Source organism: Neolamprologus multifasciatus, chromosome 14 (assembly GCF_963576455.1).
Source record: "Neolamprologus multifasciatus chromosome 14, fNeoMul1.2, whole genome shotgun sequence".
In the NCBI taxonomy this organism is placed as follows: Eukaryota; Metazoa; Chordata; class Actinopteri; order Cichliformes; family Cichlidae; genus Neolamprologus; species Neolamprologus multifasciatus.
Genome location: NC_140452.1, coordinates 10,651,200 through 10,673,212, shown reverse-complemented (window position 1 = coordinate 10,673,212; position 22,013 = coordinate 10,651,200). Strand labels below are relative to the sequence as shown.

At 41.7% G+C, this 22,013-nt stretch overlaps 3 pseudogenes; all 3 read left to right on the top strand.

The window, feature by feature from the left end:
- The first annotated feature begins 857 nt into the window (after nucleotides 1–857).
- Nucleotides 858–1,450, top strand: LOC146503592 (odorant receptor 131-2 pseudogene; annotated as a pseudogene).
- A 6,013-nt stretch (nucleotides 1,451–7,463) lies between these two features.
- Nucleotides 7,464–9,602, top strand: LOC146503591 (odorant receptor 131-2 pseudogene; annotated as a pseudogene).
- A 7,865-nt stretch (nucleotides 9,603–17,467) lies between these two features.
- LOC146503590 (odorant receptor 131-2 pseudogene) lies at nucleotides 17,468–20,413 on the top strand (annotated as a pseudogene).
- The last annotated feature ends 1,600 nt before the right edge of the window (nucleotides 20,414–22,013 follow it).

Below are 22,013 nucleotides of genomic sequence, written 5' to 3'. Positions count from 1 at the left end.
TACAGAAAGGACAGTTTTCACTTAACTGAATAACCTCACAAACAGACCTAGTACCTGTCACAGTCACATCACTTTAGTTTTTTAAGACATAGTGCAACAAGTGAGACTACATCCCATTATTTTGGCTCTAACTACAGGTGATTGCATCCTCAGCAAACACAGCCTTTCAATTCTTTTAGGTCAGTTATGTTGAGTTTACTACAAGTCTCCTGTAGTATACCATCAATTACCTAATTTAGAGGCATCGATTTGCTGAGGAGAATGGGTGCTAGGGGATGATGACAACACAGTAGAAGGAAGTTTTCATTGTGTAATTATTATTCTTAGTTGCTGTAAGCTTCAAATTAATGATGCACAGTCACTTTTCAGAAAACTGCAGGGAACGCAGAGAAGACGTTTGGCTCTGGAACAGAATTGGAAGGTTTCTCCACTGGATTTGATTTTGAACTTTGATTTTAAAAGGAAAATCTTACATTTATTAACAAAACTTATTAACTCTTAGAAGTACTTCAAACACATGTTTCTTCTCTATGGTCATGTAACAACTCAGTTAAATGATGTTTTTTGCAGCGACCAGTCAATGACCGGGTCATATTGTACAGATCCTGGTAAAAATTTTCTTCTTTGCATCAACATGTTGCTCATTGTGATCTTTGTTAAAAAGGAATCCTTTCACACATCTGCAGCGTTACATCTTGTTTTTTGTAACACTGCTGTCATGACAGGTTTTGTTATTGCTGTCAGATGTTTTGCTTATATTGACCTATTTTGAAATTACAATACAAGTGTGGTTGTGTATAATCATCACTATTTTTGTGCTTATGTATACTTTTGTCACACCAGTTACTCTGACAGCAATGACTGTGGAGCGCTATGTGGCCATTTGTATGCCCCTGCGTCATGGACAGCTGTGCTCCACACACAGCACTATGTACTGTATCCTGATCATTCATGGTGTCAGCTCTGCCCCTTGTATAATTATTCTGTCCATGTTCTGTGCTTCTGCCTCACTTAAGTTCTACACGAGTCCATGATATGTAGTGTAGTGGCATTTACTCTTTACAGATGGCAGGATCATGTTCGATCAGCTGTGTTTCAATTTATTCTTTGATTATGGGCATCACTATTGCATACTCATATGTTCAAATATGAAAGTGGCCAAAGCTGCATCAGAAGATAAAAAGAAGTTGACCCATAAAGGACTCAAAAACAGTGATCCTTCATGCTTTCCAGTTGTTGCTCTGTCTCATTCAGCTGTGGACCCCCATTCATTGACACTGCAGTACTTCAGATTGGATTTCAGGTTATTTTATAGATGTCAGATATTCTAACTACATTATGTTTAGTAATTGCTCCAAGGTGCCTGAGTCCTCTGATCTATGGCCTCAGGGATGAAAATTTTTTTCTTATATCTAAAAAGTCTTATGCCTACTTCATCCTGTTCAAATAAACATAATTTGAGTTACATCAGAAATATAAATGCTGCCATTCATATTTCCTCAGACCATACAGGAAATGACTGTTTAAATATGCAAGAATAATTTCATGTAAATAATGATTAATTTTAAATTATTAGTAGTTTTTGCAACTTGCTTTCCTCTATATGTTCAGTGATGCTATATTGTTAGTGCATTTAAAACAAAACTCTGCAGTATACATTGTCATCTTTCAGGTGCCAGTTTACACATACGATTTAAAATGAGAAAAATAAAATTTAAATAATGTTAAGTGTATCCTACACAATTTGTCCAAGATATTTTTTTTCCTAATAGAAGATGATTCACTTTCTCAGAATGAATTGTAGGAGTTTTTATGATGTTGCAGCTTGATTGATTTAGCTTTATCTGTTATGAATTGTTGCAAAATAATTTAACTGAAATTTCCAAATGATTAAGTATGTGCAACATGACAAGACCTAAAAATATCATTGAAAGTCAGGATTATGTGACAAACAAATGATATATGAAAACAAATAGCTACTTTTATTTTATTGCTGTTATGTGAATGGGGAAGAATGATGAAGATGGAATAATGTTATTTTGAAAAAACGTCTTCTGGTACTGATCATAATCCTACGGAGCCCGCAAGGGACATGGAGAAAAAAAAAAACTAAGATGAAACTTTTGCAAGATCTTTTTGCGAGATCTCTCGCAAAAACTTTGTTGCTAATATTTGTCTTCGTATCAACATGTGGCTCAATCCTAACTTTCATTTAAAAAAAAAGAATCCTTTTCACACATCTGCACACTACATCTTATATTTCTATAAACATTACTGTCGGACAGCATTTTGTGTATTTGTGAGTGATATTCTGGTAATCGCACTGTCTCACTTATACTTCTACAGAAAATATGTTATTTGCACTGTTGAGTTGTTTATTCTTTACAGGTGTGGTAGGACTCATGTTCAATCAGCAATACATCAGTTTTATTTTCTTGATTATGAGGATATTATTATTTTCTCATACGTTCAAATAATGAAAAGTGGTCCAAAGCTGCATCGGACAGGATATAGAAGTCAATACACAAAGGCCTCAAAACAGTGATCCTTCATACTTTCTAGCTGCTCCTCTGTCTCATCTAGCTGCCTACCCCCATTTATAGAAAACACAGTCCTTCAGATTCATTTTAACCCTTAGATGCACAACAAATGCACAAAAATGATCCCACGGGTTGTTTTTCTTCAAACTCTTTAAAAGTGAAAAGGTTGTATATATTCATATTCCACAGGTATTCCTCATAAAATATGTTTGTAACATGAGGCCATTTGCATTTTTATTTATTTTTTCATTAATTTATAAAAAATGCTGTTTTTGTATCACTACCCCACTCTTCCACAAGTGTGGTCAAAAATGACCCCAAGCAGTTCCTGTGGAATCTTAGCAACTCTGACTGACCCACTTACACTTCTGATGGATCAAGAATTAATTTTTACACAGTAACATACACTATTTATAGTCAGGGCTGCACATAAGTGGTCCGCAGGTGTGCATTCGCTGTCAAAAGAAAAGTATTCCCAGACATTCAGAGAATACGCGCCTCTTTTGTGGTGGAGGAACACCAAAGTAATTGCTTACGGAGCTTGCTTCTTCAACATCTTTAAGAGTTCTGAAGAAAATGTCTGTCCTCCTCCAGACACCATATAAGAACATCTTCTTATATGGTACATGTCTTTTATTTTGACAGCAAATGCGCACCTGAGGACCATTTATGTGCAGCCCTGTTTATAGTTTCCTGTGCATTTCAAACATTGTCCTTTCTGATTTTTTTTTTTAAATATCTAAAGTAACATGGCTGCTATGAGGCCAGCAAGGATCCCTGTGGCCCTACAAATGATCCAGGACGGATGGGGATGAAGAGCCCATCGGAGGCACTGACTCAGAATCTGACATCTAAGATATAGAGTATCCAGACTATTGTCCCCCCTACTGAACAAGGCCAGTCAGACACCGAGGAGTCCTCTGATGAGTCCTCTGATGAGTAAATGGATATTGAGTCTAACAGAATGAGCCCCTCTTACTGCTCTAGCCACAATATTCTTGAATTAGTCAGCCAGGGCTTGCACCTGAGTTTAGTTACTGTTCCCCAATAGATGCATGGAAGATGTTCATTCTGGTTATATGATAGAATGAAGGTGCTGACATGCACAACATGGAGGCACAAAGAGTAGCCACAGACAGGGGAAAAGAGTGGAAAAATGTAATCAAACATAAGCTGGCCTTCATTTGAATTGACCATTCTTGCCAGAGAAGTGAGAAGAACTGTGGATGTACCAGTTGGTGTGTTTTTGGGAGTTCCTCTGCAATAACCCTATGTACAAGGCAATATGTCATTCAAAGATTTAAAGATATTCGCCGTTTCTTGCACTTTGATGACAAAGAGGACCAGAGCCTACCGACTGAAAATAAACCACATGGCAGCTTTCTGCTACATATGGGCCTGTTCCTGGTCAATTGCAGGCAGAAATTCATCCTCAGTGATTGTGTTACAGGTGGATGCAACAACTCCTGTGCCTTTCAGAGCGGAAGATCCTAGCTTCTGCAGTATATGCATAGAGCAAGCGTACAAAGTGATACAAATGATACAAAAAACTGCAATTTCTTAAAATTAATGAAAAATATAATATAAAAAATGCAAAGGGCCTCATGGATCACAATCATGTTTATGAGGGAATACCTCAAATATGAGAATGTTACAACTCTTTGTTTAAGATTTTGAAGAATAACAACCAAGTTTATAGCAAAATGCATTGCATTTTAATTTGGGGTCATTTTTGACCCCACTCGTGGAAGAGTGTAGATATTGGTAGTTGTGCATCCAAGGGTTAATTTATTTTGAAATTTCATGATATTTAATTATTTATTATTTAGTATTGTTCCAAGGTGTCCTCTCATTTCTGGACTCAGGGGATGAAAAATTATTTTTTGCACTTAAAAATCTTTTGCTTACTTCATCATGTTCAAAAGAAACCCAATTTGACATGCTATATCAATTATAATTATAATGTTGACATTCATTGTTAAGCAAAGCATTCATTCATTTTGATCCTATTGATTTATTTATTAGTCTTTATCTTTCCACCATTTGAAGAGGTGGTTTTGTGTTTAGCTGTTTGTATGTCATGTGTTGTTTTACTGTAAAAAGAGGAAACCTTTATGCATTTGACTTTTCAATCAAGGAAAATCAGAAACAATTTGACCCTTTTAAATAAATGAATGAATTTAAAACTATCTAAAATAAGGATGTGATCTGGTAGTCTTTTTCTAACTATAGGCCATATTCCAGTTGAATCAGTAACACACAATGCCCACATCTATGTTCATAACAATGCACACTTTTTAAAATAAATATTTATCCTTTAATTTACCATTTTATGATATAATTATTTATTTTCAGTTACAGAAAGGAAAATCAGATTTATCGCTCAATATGTTCACAACTGCGATTAGATGCTCAGATAGCTATAGCCTCTGTGGTGGTTCTTTCCCTTAAGCCAGACTTTTTTATTAATTAACCAATTATCATTTATGTTTTTTCAGTAATTATTCAGTAAAGTATTAGTTTACTTGTGGTATGTAATAACCTGAGTTTAAAAATAAAATACAAGCTGATTTTGGTTTTGACTGAAGGCAGCATGGTGGCACGGTGGTTAGCACGCGGCAGAAATGAGCTTCCTCTGAAGGGTGGCTGGCCTCTCCCTTAGAGATAGGGTGAGAAGTTCGGCCATCCGGGAGGGGCTCAGAGTAGAGCCGCTGCTGCTCCACATCGAAAGATGTGGTGGTTCGGGCATCTGACAAGGATGCCTCCTGGGTGAGGTAGTCTGGGCATGTCCCACCGGAGGAGGCCTGGGAGGAGGCCCTGGGGCAGACCCAGGACATTCTGGAGAGATTATATCTCTCGGCTGGCCTGGGAACGCCTTGGTGTTCCCCCCGGATAAGCTGGAGGAGGTGGCTGGGGAGAGGGAGGTCTGGGCCTCTCTGCTTAGGCTGCTGCCCACCGTGACCCGGCCTCGGATAAAGCGGATGAAGATGGATGGATGGATGGATGGACGTTTTGGTTTGATTTTGTATTTTTGGTTATTTTCTTGATCTATGGTATGATGATGATGATGATGATGATTATTATTATTTAGTATATTCCAGCTTATTCTGGTTTAGGTTTAGTTCTGCCCGTGTAAAGTCTGTTTCTTAGTCTGCCTCCTTGTGTATTGTTTCCTGTTTTATTTTGAAGGATTGTGTCTTATGTCAGTGTGTCCATCTTTGCTCCCCCTGTCTCGTTAGCCCTTATCTCTCCCAGCTGTGTCTCCCTCCTGTTTTCCATTCCCTGATTACTTTCCTGTGTATATTAGCCCCGTGTTTGCCCTTGCTCGGTGTCGCATTGTACCATCAAAATATGCCTGTGTGTTTCAGTTCTCTGTTGGCAGTGTTGCCTCCCTAAGATGATGACCAGAGGGGCAACTGGTTTCCTGTTCAACAATGTGTGGTGATGTGATAAAGAATAGAAAAAGGGACACACGTTGAGCTGATTTCAGTTTCACAACAGGAAGGTTTATTCTTCCCAACAGCTAAGAACAGCTTCAGGTATCACCACACTAACTGGAGGAAACCTGGTCTTGTTAGGAGAGACGGCATCCATCCCAATTTGCATGGAGCAGCTCTCATTTCTAGAAATATGGACAAATTTATTAAACCCCCCGAAATATATCTAGAGTTGGGACCAGGAAGCAGAGTTGCGGTGTTACATGCCTCTCTGCAGCTTCTCTCCTCCTGTTACCCCCCCCCCAGAAAAAAACAAACAAAAAAACCCCAACTCATCTCTATAGAGACTGTGTCAGCTCCCAAACAGACACAAAATAAACTAAAAACCAGCAACAAACAACTTAAACATAAAAAATCACAAAGAAAGAACAATACAGTATCCACATCTGAACCAAAGAGTAAAACAGTGAAATGTGGTGGACTCCATTGCACTCCAAATAGCTGGTAAAACCTCTCAATCAGTTTTCTCTCCAGTCTCACCTGCTCGCCTCCCTGCCTTCATCTGTTTTGGAATCACGGCTCACTACTCCACTTGACTCACCCAGGCCTCATTATCCCTGCTTCCTCCCTCTCACATGACTCCACTTGCAACCAAGTAAGACTGTTCGAAACTAAAGTTTGGATTAATTCAGTCATTTCCCCAAGAGCCAACCTGACTGTCTTCTGTACCACTGTTCCCCTCGCCAAGACCTCTCAACCACCATTCATATTCTGGGACGATCTAGTCCCTGAGCTCATGTACATAGTGTTTCACGTCACCTTCTTAGTTCATAGTTAAATTGAATTGAATCTTATTTTGAACATGTTTGAAAAAATACAACCACATTGAAATATAAAAAGAGACAAACAAACAAAGCAAAACAAGAGGAAAACAAAGCAACCACCACACTACAAAAAAAAGAAAAAAAAATCCCAAACACAAACAAACAAAAAAAACCTTTCATGTTCAAAAAGGAGCAGGAAGAAGCATAATCTTATTTAATCCCACCCCTTTTCCACTGTTTAGTAATCAATACACTACAGCAATGTCTGTCTGTCTATACACATATTTAATAACCCCAGTAACACCATGCTAGTTCATAGCATCTCACAGTTTACTCAAAGCTCGTCTTCCTAGTCTCCACTTCATTCATGTTTCCTAGTATGTCACAGTTTGTTCTTAGTTCACATTCACTGTATTTCACAGTTCATGTTCTTATCCTCTTGTACCTTCATGCCACTGTAAATAAAACCCTTGTTGACGTCAAAGTTCTGTTTCTTGGCTGGAATTTGTTTTTGGGTCCACTCCACATTCTGGCTTCCAGCTGTGGACAGTGCCCACATTTTCATTAACTGCTTTAGCAAGAACAAAATACAACAAAAATTGATATGTGCACTTAAAAGAGGGAATAGTGAGGAAAAATACCTGAAGAAAAAAACAATACATTTTGCACCTGACTTCTCCGTTTTGAATTGTAAGTTATTAACAAATTCTTTTACCTATATTATCCACAAATGGGACCATGAAGTCTCTGCTGGGTGGGTTACAGATGAGCTGAAGTATCCACATATCTTTAAAATACACCTAGCATCAGTAAACCTACCAAGTGGTCAATCTATGTGTGATCAGTTTTAGGATATAAATGTCTGATGTTTTTCAAGTCTTTCTTCCATGTGTTATGCACTTGTCTCTATACAGTTTAATATAATCAAAGGCAGAAAAAAATACAAAACTCTGCTATTTTAAACTTTCTCATTTATGGAAAATTAAGAGACAATGCTTAGTACAGAAAGGACAGTTTTCACTTAACTGAATACCTCACAAACAGACCTAGTACCTGTCACAGTCACATCACTTTAGGAGTTTTTAAGACATAGAGCCAAAATAATGTGATGTAGTCTCACTTGTTGCACTAACTACAGGTGATTACCTCCTCAGCAAACAACAACTTTTCAATTCTTTTAGGTCAGTTATGTTGAGTTTACTACAAAGTCTCCTGAGTATACCATCAATTACCTATTTAGAGACATCAACGCTGAGGAGAATGGGTGCTAGGGGACGATAACAACACAGTAGAAGGAAGTTTCATGTGTTATTGTTATTCTTAGTTGCTGTAAGCTTCAAATTAATGATGCACAGTCACTTTTCAGAAAACTGCAGGGAACGCAGGAGAAGACGTTTGGCTCTGGAACAGAATGGAAGGTTTCTCCACTGGATTTGATTTTGAACTTTGATTTTTAAAAGGAAAATCTTATATTTATTAACAAAACTTTATTTAACTCTTAGAAGTATTTCAAACACATGTTTCTTCTCTATGGCAGGTAACAACTCAGTAAATGATGTTTTTTTGCAGCAACCAGTTGATGACCGGGTCATTATTGTACAGATCCTGGTAATAATTTTTCTTTGCATCAACATGTTGCTCATTGTGATCTTTGTTAAAAAGGAATCCTTTCACACATCTGCACGTTACATCTTGTTTTTTGTAACACTGCTGTCAGACAGTGTTTTGTTATTGCTGTCAGATGTTTTGCTTATATTGACCAATTTGGAATTTACAATACAAGTGTGGTTGTGTATAATCATCACTATTTTTGTGATTATGTATAATTTTGTCACACCAGTCACTCTGACAGCAATGACTCTGGAGCGCTATGTGGCCATTTGTATGCCCCTGCGTCATGGACAGCTGTGCTCCACACGCAGCACTATGTACTGTATCCTGATCATTCATGGTGTCAGCTCTGGTCCTTGTATAATTATTCTGTCCATGTTCTTTGCTTCTGCCTCACTTAAGTTCTACGAGCAGTCCATGATATGTAGTGTAGAGACATTTACTCTTTACAGATGGCAGGATCATGTTCGATCAGCTGTGTTTCAATTTTATTTCTTAATTATGGGCAGCACTATTGCATACTCATATGTTCAAATAATGAAAGTGGCCAAAGCTGCATCAGGAGATAAAAAGAAGTTGACACATAAAGGACTCAAAACAGTGATCCTTCATGCTTTCCAGTTGTTGCTCTGTCTCATTCAGCTGTGGTGCCCATTCATTGAAACTGCAGTGCTTCAGATTGATTTCATGTTATTTGCAAATGTCAGATATTCTAACTACATTATGTTTAATATTGCTCCAAGGTGCCTGAGTCCTCTGATTTATGGCCTCAGGGATGAAAATATTTTTCTTGTACTGAAAAGTCTTATGCCTACTTCATCCTGTTCAAAATAAACATAATTTGAGTTACATCAGAAATATAAATGCTGCCATTCATATTTCCTCAGACCATACAGGAACTGACTGTTTAAATATGCAAGAGTAATTTCATGTAAATAATTAATTTTAAATTATTAGTAGTTTTGCAACTTGCTTTCCTGTATATGTTCAGTGATGCTATATTGTTATGCATTTAAACAAAACTCTACAGTTACATGTCACTTTTCAGGTGTAGTTTACACATAAGTTTAAAATGAGAAAATAAAATTTAAATAAATGTTAAGTGTATCTACACAATTTGTCCCAGGGATTTTTTTACTGATAGAAGATGATTCACTTTCTCAGAATGAATTGTAGAGTTTTTATGATGTTGCAGCTTGATTAATTTAGCTTTATCTGTTATGAATTGTTGCAAAATAATTCAACTGAAATTTCCAAATGATTAAGTATGTGCAACATGACAAGACCTACAAAAATATCATTGAATGTCAGGATTATGTGACAAACATATATTAACAACATATATATATTATATACATATATTAAAACAAATACTACTTTTATTTTATTGCTGTTATGTGAATGGGGAAGAATGATGAAGATGGAATAATGTTATTTTGAAAAACTTCTTTGGTACTGATCATAATCCTACGGAGCCCCGCAAGGGACATGGGAGAAAAGACTAAGACTAAAACTAAGATGAACTTTTGCAAGATCTTTTTGCGAGATCTCGCAAAAACTTTGAGCTAATAATTTGTCTTTGTATCAACATGTGGCTCATCCTGACTTTTATATAAAAAAAAAAAAAGAATCCTTTCACACATCTGCACGCTACATCTTATTTTCTATAACATTACTGTCGGACAGCATTTTGTTATTTGTGAGTGATATTCTGGTAATCTCACTGTCTCACTTAACTTCTACAGAAAATATGTTATTTGCACTGTTGAGTTGTTTATTCTTTACAGGTGGTAGGATCATGTTCAATCAGCAATACATCAGTTTTATTTCTTGATTATGAGGATTATTATTATTTTCTCATACGTTCAAATAATGAAAGTGGCCAAAGCTGCATCGGGAGAGGATAAGAAGTCAATACACAAAGGCCTCAAGACAGCGATCCTTCATACTTTCTAGCTGCTCCTCTGTCTCATCTAGCTGCCTACCCCATTTATAGAAAACACAGTCCTTCAGATTCATTTTAATTTATTTTGAAATTTCAGATATTTTAATTATTTATTATTTAGTATTGTTCCAAGGTGTCCTCTCATTTATGGACTCGGGGATGAAAATTTCTTTTTTGCACTTAAAAATCTTTTGCTTACTTCATCATGTTCAAAAGAAACCTAATTTGACATGCTATATCAATTATAATTATAATGTTGACATTCATTGTTAAGCAAAGCATTCATTCATTTTGATCATATTGATTATTTATTAGTCTTTATCTTTCCACTATTTGAAGAGGTGGTTTTGTGTTTAGCTGTTTTGTATGTCATGTGTTGTTTTACTGTAAAAAGAGGAAATCTTTATGCACTTGACTTTTCAATCAGAAACTATTTGTCAGAAAACAATTTACCCTTTTAAATAAATAAATGAATTTAAAACTATCTAAATAAGGATGTGATCTGGTAGTCTTTTCTAACTATATAGCCATATTCCAGTTGAATCAGTAACACACAATGCCCACATCTATGTTCATAACAATGCACACTTTTTAAAATAAATATTTATCCTTTAATTTACCATTTTATGATATAATTATTTATTTTCAGTTACAGAAAGGAAAATCAGATTTATTGCTCAATATGTTCACAACTGCGATTAGATGCTCAGATAGCTATAGCCTCTGTGGTGGTTCTTTCCCTTTCCCCGACAGTGCGACAGGAGGAACTGACCTGAAATATAGGATCATGGCCAAGCTTGAAGCCGAAGTTACCGTTACCGTTACGTTACCAAGATTACGTGAAGTAAGGTCTGCTAGAGGATGTTAATATTAAAATGGACAATATCTACAACCACGATTACCGACACTAACAAGCTGATCTACAATACTGGATGAGCATATGGGAGAAGGACGCAACCCATAACGGCAATGCTCAGTGGCTAGTGGATCTGAGGGCAGACCATAGCGACGATGAACAGGCAGATGGGTCAATACATGAGCGGGACACAGAAAGGAATTGGCAAGAATACTAGAGGCGCAAAACACTCGTAGACAGAACAGTCAGCCGAGACTGCAAGACCAGACTGACCAACCTGTGCACTGCCTGGATTGATTACAAGAAGGCCTATGACTCAATGCCCCACAGCTGGATACTGGAATGCCTAGAATTGTACAAGATCAATGGGACCCTAAGAGCCTTCATCAGGAACTCAATGGGGATGTGGCGTAAAACACTAGAAGCCAACCTCAAGACCATAGCACAAGTCACCATCAAGTGTGGGATCTACCAAGGAGATGCTCTGTCCCCACTGCTGTTCTGCATAGGCCTGAACCCCCTCAGTGAGATCATTAACAAGGCTACGTATACCGACTACGGAACGGAGCAGTTGTCAGCCACCTCCCTGTACATGGATGACATCAAGCTGTATGCCAAGAGTGAACGAGACATCAATTCACTGATCCACACTACCAGGCTATACAGCAATGACATTGGATGTCGTTCGGGGCTGGCGAAGTGTAGTCGGATGGTAACAAAGAGAGGGAAGGTAGTTGGTAGGATTGAACTACCAGAAGGCAACATTGCAGACATAGAGGACAGTTACAAGTACCTGGGGATCCCGCAGGCGAATGGGAACCATGAAGAGGCCGCTAGAAAAACTGCAACCACCAAGTACCTGCAGAGGGTCAGGCAAGTCCTGAGGAGTCAGTTGAACGGTAAGAACAAGATCCGGGCCATCAACACGTACGCCCTGCCCGTGATCAGGTACCCTGCTGGGGTAATAGGCTGGCCAAAGGAGGAGATAGAAGCCACTGACATAAAGACAAGAAAGCTCCTTACCATGCATGGAGGGTTTCACCCCAAGTCCAGCACCCTGAGGCTGTACGCTAAGCGGAAGGAAGGGGGCCAGGGACTGGTGAGTGTCAGCACCACAGTCCAGGATGAGACAATGAACATCCAAGAATACATCACAAAGATGGCCCCAACTGACAGCGTGCTCAGTGAATACCTCAGGCAGCAGAAACCCAAGAAAGAGGAGGGAGACGAGGAACCATCATGGAAGGGCAGGCCTCTGCACGGTATGTACCACCGGCAGATAGAGGAGGTGGCTGATATCCAGAAATCCTACCAGTGGCTGGACAAAGCTGGACTGAAAGATAGCACAGAGGCACTAATCATGGCAGCACAAGAACAAGCTCTGAGTATAAGATCCATAGAGGCTGGGGTCTATCACACCAGGCAAGACTCCAGGTGCAGGCTGTGTAAAGCATGCCCCAGAGACAATCCAGCACATAACAGCATGGTGCAAGATGTTATCAGGCAAGGCATACATGCAACGCCATAACCAAGTGGCCGGCATAGTGTACAGGAACATCTGTGCCGAGTATAACCTGGAAGTGCCCCCAAGGGTGGTGGAGAATGACCGAGCTTAGATCGTGTGGGACTTCCAGATACAGACGGACAAAATGGTGGTGGCTAACCAACCGGACATAGTGGTGGTAGACAAACAGAAGAAGATGGCCGTAGTGATCGATGTGACAGCAATATCAGGAAGAAGGAACACGAGAAGCTGGAGAAATACCAAGGGCTCAGAGAAGCGCTCGAGAGGATGTGGAGGGTGAAGGTAACGGTGGTCCCCTGGGTAATCGGAGCACTAGGTGCGGTGACTCCCAAGCTAGGCGAGTGGCTCCAGCAGATCCCGGGAATAACATCGGAGATCTCTGTCCAGAAGAGCGCAGTCCTGGGAACAGCTAAGATACTGCGCAGGACCCTCAAGCTCCCAGGCCTCTCGTAGAGGACCCGAGGGATAAACCGCCTGCAGGGGTGTGCTGGGTGTTTTTAATAAATGCACTTTAGAACAGCAAGTGGCAGCATGACGCCGCCTCTCTGGGAACATCTCAGGCCCCCCTAGGTGTGGAGGCCTGTCTCCACCCACCACACTCCCTACTGGTGGCTGATATCCTCAGCTATCGGTACGTTGGTGGTTCCCGGTGTCCGGGGCTGAGCGCTCAGGTATGTACTTGATGCACTCCCGGCGGCAGCTTGGCGGGGCCTGGCACCCGTGGCTGGGTCGGGCCCCTTCCAGGAGGTTGGGTGCCCTCAGACCTTGTGCCTCTGGGACCGGGGCTCGGTCCACTCTGGCACGACTGGCTGCTGGCAGAGCGAGACAGGGGAGGGGCAATAAAGAAGGAGGAGGAGAGGGAGAGGACAACACCACGCCCACACACTCCCACAGCCTCACAGGATGTAACATTCCCCCCACCCTATATTCACACTATACAAAACACAGAATCAACTCATCACCGAGCGCTGCGTGAGAGTGCATCAGCCACCAGATTTTCAGACCCTTTCTTGTGCTGAATAACCAGATCATAATCCTGCACCAGCAATGCCCAGCGCATTAGTCGCTGGTTCTGGTTGTACATGCATTGGAGGAAAGTAAGGGGATTGTGATCTGTATACACCGTTACTGAAAAGGAGCTAGAGCCCACATACACAATGAAGTGCAGCAAGGCCATCAGCAGCGCTAGAGCTTCTTTCTCTATGGTGAAATAGTTTAGCTGGTGTGGCAGGACCTATATTATCAATGCAATCCTCCATACGAGGAAGTGGAAAAGAATCGGAGACAGTCACTGCATTTACCTTCCGGTAGTCGGTGCAGAAACGTGGGGTGCCATCAGACTTGGGCGTAAGCAAACATGGGGAGCTCCAAGGGCTGTGGCTCGGTTGTGCCAAACCATTCTCTACTAAATAACTGACTTCCTTCTTCATCACCTCGTGCTTTCCCATGGGGCAGCGGTACGCGTGCTGTTTGATTGCGTCACCAACATTGATATCATGTTCACAAACACTAGTACGTGAGGGCACATCACCAAAGAGAGAAGGGTAAGAGTGCAGTGGGGTAAGCACATCTTCGCATTGTGAAGGAGACAGATGAGACAAGTGGGCCGTTACCTCGGCTAAGTAAGCTGAATTCGCCAACCGCCCACACTGTTGTCCCTCAGAAAGCATATGCAGATCGTCGTCAGCACTGGCCTCTACGCTCAGCACGGTGGCAGAGACAGAGCTGGAGGTTGCTGCGCTGGCAACAGTCTCATGGGTTTCCCTATCATGGTAGGGTTTTAACATGTTAATGTGGCACAGGTGTGTTTTCCTCCTGCGTTCTGGGGTACTGAGGACATAATCTGTCTCAGACACCTTCCTCACTATAACATACGGTCCCGCAAAACGGGCCGAAAGAGCAGAACCAGGCACCGGTAGCAACACTAAAACTTTGTCTCCAGCCTGAAAATGTCATCTCACAGCCTTTCTGTCGTACCACTTCTTCATGCTTGCCTGGGAAGTACACAGGGCCTCTTTTGCTAATGAGGTAGCACGCTGCCAGCGATCCCTACACATCTTCACAAAATCTGCCACGTTAGTTTTTGGAACACCCCCGCTAAGGAACTTCTCTTTCAACATCTTCAGCGGGTAGCCGGGCTGAACCCTAAGGACTCCTGCTTAACATTGCGTATCGCAAACAGTACAAAGGGGACACCCTCATCCCAACTTCTGCCCGTGTCATGGCAGTACTTTTTCAGCATGGCCTTAAGTGTTTGGTGCCAACGCTCAAGTGCACCCTGCGACTCTGGGTGATAACCACTGGACACAGAATGAGAAATGCCAAGGGAGATTAAAGTCTGTTTAAATGCTTGGGATAAGAAGTTAGTTCCCTGGTCTGTTTGCACTGTTTTTGGGAGACCAAAGGTGGTAAAAAATTTGATCAGCGCCTTAGTAATGTTTGCAGTGGTGATCCTCTGCAGAGGAATGGCTTCAGGAAACCACGTGGACAAGCACATTATGGTCAATAAAAACTGATTACCTGCCCGTGTTCTTGGCAACGGACCAACACAATCGACCAAAACATGCTCAAATGGCTCACCAACAGCAGGTATTGGACATAGTGGGGCACAGTTTGGTTTGGTTTGCCCACCAGTTGACATGTGTGACAAGTATTACAATACCTTGCAACATCTGCCTTCATTGCCGGCCAGAAAAAGTGCTGCAGAATATGGTCATATGTTTTAGTTATCCCCAAATGTCCTGACCATGAATGGTCATGGGCTAATTGTAGCACGTGCTGACGCAAACTAGCCGGGACCACTATCTGTTGGACTACACTCCAGTCCTCCCCTGGCTCTGAGGTCCACCTGCGCATTAACAGTCCATCACAAACAACTAATGTCTGCTTCCTGTCTCCTGTCGGACCATTGCTCTCATCTACGGCAGCAAAACATTTGGCTAACGACGGGTCCTCTTTCTGAGCTATAATAAGGGCCTCCTGTGTGAGGAGAGGGGGGGCTGCAGGTTCAGGAGCAGGCTCAGCTACTTCTTGAGCCAGTTCCTTGGCATCAGGACCCACCTCCTCCTCGGAGGGCATCACATCCTTTTCCAAAATAGAGCCGACCACTGACCCTGACAAGTCAACTACTTCTCCCTGCCGATGGGCGTGTGACCGGGTAAGAACACCTACAGGAAATACATCCGGGTGCTGCCGGCTTAAAACATCTGACAAAGGACTTGGGTCAGGAGTCTTTGTGACCTCTGGGGTAGGATAAACCTTCCCGCCTGCAATGTCATTGCCCATTATAAAATCCACGCCATCAATTGGGAAGCAAGGACGCACAGCTACAGGAAAATACCACTTACTAGGTCACTCTGCACCCAAATTCGATGGAGGGGGGCGGGCACATAAGTCATTCCAACGCCTCTAACAATAACATCAGTGCCGCTGGCAGTCTTTTCATCAAAGGCAAGTGCACTGGCCAGTATGAGGGACTGTGAGCTACCTGTGTCACATAAAATGGTCACAGTACGCTCATCTTCAGGCTCACCAGAGAGCGACACCGCTCCTTTGAAAATGAAGGGTTTAAAACATTCATCAGGAGTCTCAGTGCTAAGGGGTCTGTTAACAGGAGAAGCGATTTTAATCAGCCCTATCCCTTTTGGCTTACGTGGTGTTGAAGCTGGCTGTCTTCGCCTGTAGGCCTCGCAGTCTGCTATTAAATGGCCAGATTTAAAACAGTAGAAATATTTCCGGTCTGACCTGGGACGAGGCACAGGTACCTCTCCCCTTGTGTCTTGCTCACCACTAGCACCGCTAGCCTTCGCTAGGGTGTCGCGTCACTCATGCTTAACGACACTGGCTTTATGGACAAGTGCGAACTCGTCAGCCAGTGTCGCGGCCTGCTGCAACGAGGACACCTTCTGTTTGTTCAGATATACTGCCATCCGCTCGGAGATGCAGTTTTTAAATTCCTCAATGAGAATTAACTCCCGTACCGAAACTAGGTCCGCAGCTTTACAGGCCATACACCATCGGTCAAAGAGGACACTCTTTTCCCTCGCGAAATCCAGGAAGGATTGACCCTGCACCTTTTTCAACCCCCGAAATCACTGCCTGTAAGCCTCGGGGACTAGTTGGTAGGCTAACAGGATTGCACTTTTCACTTTGTCGTAGTCCAAACTGCATTCAGCGGACAACGAGGAACAAACCTCCTGTGCCTTGCCCACCAGCTTGCACTGCAGCAGGATGGCCCATGCATCCCGCGGCCAACGCAAGGCTGTCGCTATCCGCTCAAATGATTCAAAATGAATCTCCACCTCAGTGTCACGAAATACAGGGACCAGACGACTATTCCTTCCTACATCAAACTGTATCTCTGTCTGTGACAGCGAAGCCGCCACAGGAGGGGAGGAGGCCTGCTGGAGTTCCAGCTGTCGCAGCTTGACCTTAGTCTCCGCCTCCACCTTCATCAGCTCAACCTCCCTAGCCCTAGCCAGTTCCGCGTCCAAACGCCTAAGCTCTGTCTCCCTTTTCAGCTGGAACTCTCTCTCACGCTGCTCCTTTTCCAGCTGGAGACGAGCCAGACGGACTTTGAGCCTAGCATCCTGCTTAGAACCCTCTGATGACTGGGTGGAGAGCGGATCAAAACGGGGCAGCGTCATTGGCCCGCCCTCAGGCAGCCCCTGGCCCACAGGTGTAGACACTGACGGTTCTACGGCCTGGCTTGTAACCTCAGGTGCTGCACTTGGTCCAGCCGGAACCGGGTGTGCTCGGGGGTTCTCGCCTTACAACCACCGCCTTCTCCAACAACCCAGACACCAGAGTGGCCTTCAGCTCCGCTTTGTGTAGACCAGTGGAGACACTGATCCCGTAATATGTTGCCACCTCATGCAGATCCCTCTTCCTACAAACATCAAGCAGGGCAAGCGACGGCTCTGCCGTAAATCCAGAAATATCAAAAGTGGCCATGAAAACTCAAAACGGCCTGCAAAACACCAGCTAACCACAAAAGGGCCACACAACACCTTCACTACACAACCAAAAACAGGCAAAATAAAATGTGTTGTGTATAGTCAACCATTAACTAAAATTCTGCCCACACTCCCCCCAGTCCTGCCTACTCAGAATTTAGCCTGACCTAACTTCTGGAGCGTACCAGGCTCGAGGCCACTTTAAAGGCAAATCATCAAGTGCCAAAGGCACCGAAAAGCCTACCCCCTAATTAATCCCCACCCGGGTTTGCTCCGAAAATAACAAAGGCAAAACAAAAAACGAGTGTCCGAAGGAAGAGCAAATGCTCAGCTAGACACTCCCCTGTGCTAGCCGGGGAGAGCAGCAACTAGTCAAATGACCCTCACACAACACACAAACACCTATTCACACTCATCACCGCAGATCCCTGTGGCTTCTGCACTGTGGCTGCAGGGTGACCGCACGTCTGGTGCTCTCCTCAGCTCTTTCCGGGAAGGTTGTGCGGTTGCCTCTCCAGTGGTCATCTTTAGGCTTTTGCACTCTGGGAGGCCTGTGGATGTTCGGTCCTGGGTCTTCTCCATGTCTGCTTCATGCTCTGGGGGGCAGGGCTATGGCTCCCTACACCCTCTAGCACAGTGGTTCCCAAACCTTTGTTGCTAGGCCCCCCTTTGTTTTACAAGGACAAAGAGGAAACAAATCCTGTCGGGGATACCTACCTTGGCACGACAGGTGTTGTGCAGGTGAAACCAAAGGCAAGATATGCTTCATTATGTGTTCTAGTTTTTGGCTGGCAAGGAAGTTGGTTTGGAAGCATATTTGGCGATGCTTCAACCTCTGTTTTGTGTTTGCGTGGGAGCCCAGTCCAAAAACATGTTCATTATGCTAGCAGCGTGCAAGCATTCATTATTTTTTTTCATACCGCCATTGCAGAGCCATTGCCCCCCCCCCCCTCCCCGCACCACTGCTCTAGCAGGTTGTTACATGGATAAACCGTTTGAACTCAAGTGCGCTCACACACACAGGTGTACACATGGGTGCTCACAGACACAAACTATATCTTCCTTGGCTGCTACCTTAAAGCATATCGTGCGCTGTCAGTCTTGTGTGCTGCTCAATAACATTCAATATTTAGCATTTAGTGTTATTTACATGTATCTAGGTTGTTGCTTTGATCTCTGTATTGTGTTGTTCTCTGGTTGGTTGTTTTCTTTTTTCTTCTTTTAACAGGTGATACAACAGATTTTCTCAGTCTTCTCTTACTGTCCCCCCTTCCACCCGTTTTTCTTTCTCCCTTTCTTTCTTTCTCTTTCTCCTTTACTGTTTAAGTGTCTGTCCAATTTGTCAAAACTTAAAATAAAATAAAAATAAAATAAAGAATAATAAAATAGATCAATCAAGTGGACCAATATGGCATTGCCATATTTTCTCCACTTGAAAAAATAAATCAGTTGGGCATCTTTCCTGGCCTTCAGAAAACAATTCTGATTACTAAAGTACGGAACGGGACAGGCAACAAGAAAAAAAAATCTCTTGAGTGCTCCATCTATCAATATTGTGGCATCGAGGGGAATGGGTGTCAAAGGAAGATGACAACACTGCGTAGCAAGGTTTTGTGTGATCGTTGTTCTCGAAGGCTGTAACCTTTAAAATAATGATGCACAGTCATCTGTCAGACAACTTCAGCAGTCCAGCAGAAGATATTTGGGTACAGAAGAAAGTAGAAGATTTCTTTACTGCACTTAATTTTTTGTTTTTTTTAATTCATTTAATATTGACACTTTTTCAACTCTGAGAAGTGCTTCAGTTCTATATGGCAGATAACAACTCAGTGAATAATGTTTTTTTGCAGCGACCTAATGACCGGATGATTATTGTGCAGATTCTGGTAATAATTTTTCTTTGTATTAACATGTTGCTCATCCTGACTTTTGTAAAAAAAAAATAATCGTTTCACACATCTGCACGCTGCATCTTATTTTCTGTAACATTACTGTCAAACAGCATTTTGTTATTCGTGAGTGATATCCTGGTAATCTTAACCCATTTTGAATTTACAATACAAGTGTGGTTGTGTATAATCATCACTATTTTTGTGCTTATGTATACTTTTGTCACACCAGTTACTCTGACAGCAATGACTCTGGAGCGCTATGTGGCCATTTGTATGCCCCTGCGTCATGGACAGCTGTGCTCCACACGCAGCACTATGTACTGTATCCTGATCATTCATGGTGTCAGCTCTGCCCCTTGTATAATTATTCTGTCCATGTTCTTTGCTACTGTCTCACTTAACTTCTACAGAAAATATATGATTTGCACTGTTGAGTTGTTTATTCTTTACAGGTGGCAGGATCAAGTTCGATCAGCAATACATCAGTTTTATTTCTTGATTATGAGGATTATTATTATTTTCTCATACGTTCAAATAACGAAAGTGGCCAAAGCTGCATCGGGAGAGGATAAGAAGTCAATACACAAAGGCCTCAAAACAGTGATCCTTCATACTTTCTAGCTGCTCCTCTGTCTCATCTAGCTGCCTACCCCATTTATAGAAAACACAGTACTTCAGATTCATTTTAATTTATTTTGAAATTTCAGATATTTTAATTATTTATTATTTAGTATTGTTCCAAGGTGTCCTCTCATTTATGGACTCGGGGATGAAAAATTCTTTTTCGCACTTAAAAATCTTTTGCTTACTTCATCAAAAGAAACCTAATTTGACATGCTATATCAATTATAATTATAATGTTGACATTCATTGTTAAGCAAAGCATTCATTCATTTTGATCATATTGATTATTTATTAGTCTTTATCTTTCCACTATTTGAAGAGGTGGTTTTGTGTTTAGCTGTTGTGTATGTCATGTGTTGTTTTACTGTAAAATGAATGAATTTAAAACTATCTAAATAAGGATGTGATCTGGTAGTCTTTTCTAACTATATAGCCATATTCCAGTTGAATCAGTAACACACAATGCCCACATCTATGTTCATAACAATGCACACTTTTTAAAATAAATATTTATCTTTTAATTTATCATTTTATGATATAATTATTTATTTTCAGTTATAGAAAGGAAAATCAGATTTATCGCTCAATATGTTCACAACTGCGATTAGATGCTCAGATAGCTATAGCCTCTGTGGTGGTTCTTTCCCTTAAGCCAGCTTTTTTATTAATTAACCAATTATCATTTATGTTTTTCAGTAATTATTCAGTAAAGTATTAGTTTACTTGTGGTATGTAATAACCTGAGTTTAAAAATAAAATACAACTGATTTTGGTTTTGACTGAAGGCAGCATGGTGGCACGGTGGTTAGCACTGTTGCCTCACAGCAATAAGTATCACGGTTCTGGGTCAGTTTGACCCAGTATTTTCAGTTCTCACGTTTTGGTTTAAGTTTGTATTTTTGGTTTTGAGCCTTTTAAGATTAGGCTCAAAACTTTCCTTTTTGCTAAAGCATATACTTAGGGCTCGACCAGGTGACCCTGAATCCTCCCTTAGTTGTGCTGCAATAGACATAGGCTGCCGGGGGATTCCCATGATGCATTGAGTTTTTCCTTTCCTTTTTTTTTTTTTTTTTTTTTTTTTTTTTTCGCCTGTCCCATTTTGGTTCTTTAGCCGTCAGAATTGTTGTCTGAAGACCAACAAGGATACCCAATGGATTTATTTTGCCAAATGGATCATCATGGCATTGCCGTATTGGTCCATTTGATCGACCTTTGTTTTTATTATTTATTTTATTTTCAGTTGTTACAGACGGGACAGACATGAGTGAGGGATAGGAAAGGGAGAAAGAAAGAGGAAGGAAAAGAAAAACAGAAGGGGAGAGGGACAGTGAGAAAGGGGGGAAGAAAAAATATCTCCGGGATCACCTGTTGAGAGAAAAAGAATAGAAAACAAGCAAAAAAAAACAAAACAAAGCAACATACTATACACAACACCATCGCATTAATCTAGCTAAGTGTAAACAGCAGTAAATACTAAATATTGAATGTTGTTGTGCAGCACGCAGGACAGACAGCGCACAATGTGCTTTGAAGTAGCAGCCAAGAAAGGTGTGATTTAAGTCTACGAACAGTGAACACCCATGTACACACCTGTGTGGATCGGCGCGCTTGTATTCAAATGGTTTCCCCATGTAATGGTCTGCTAGAGGATGTTAGAGAGCCATAGCCCCGTCCCCCAGGGCATGAAGCAGGCATGGAGGAGATCCAGGCCCCAGACATCCAGAGGCCCCAGAGTGCAAGAGCCCAAGGAGGACCACCGGAGGGGCATCTGTGCCACCTTCATGGGAAGGGCTGAGGATCCCCA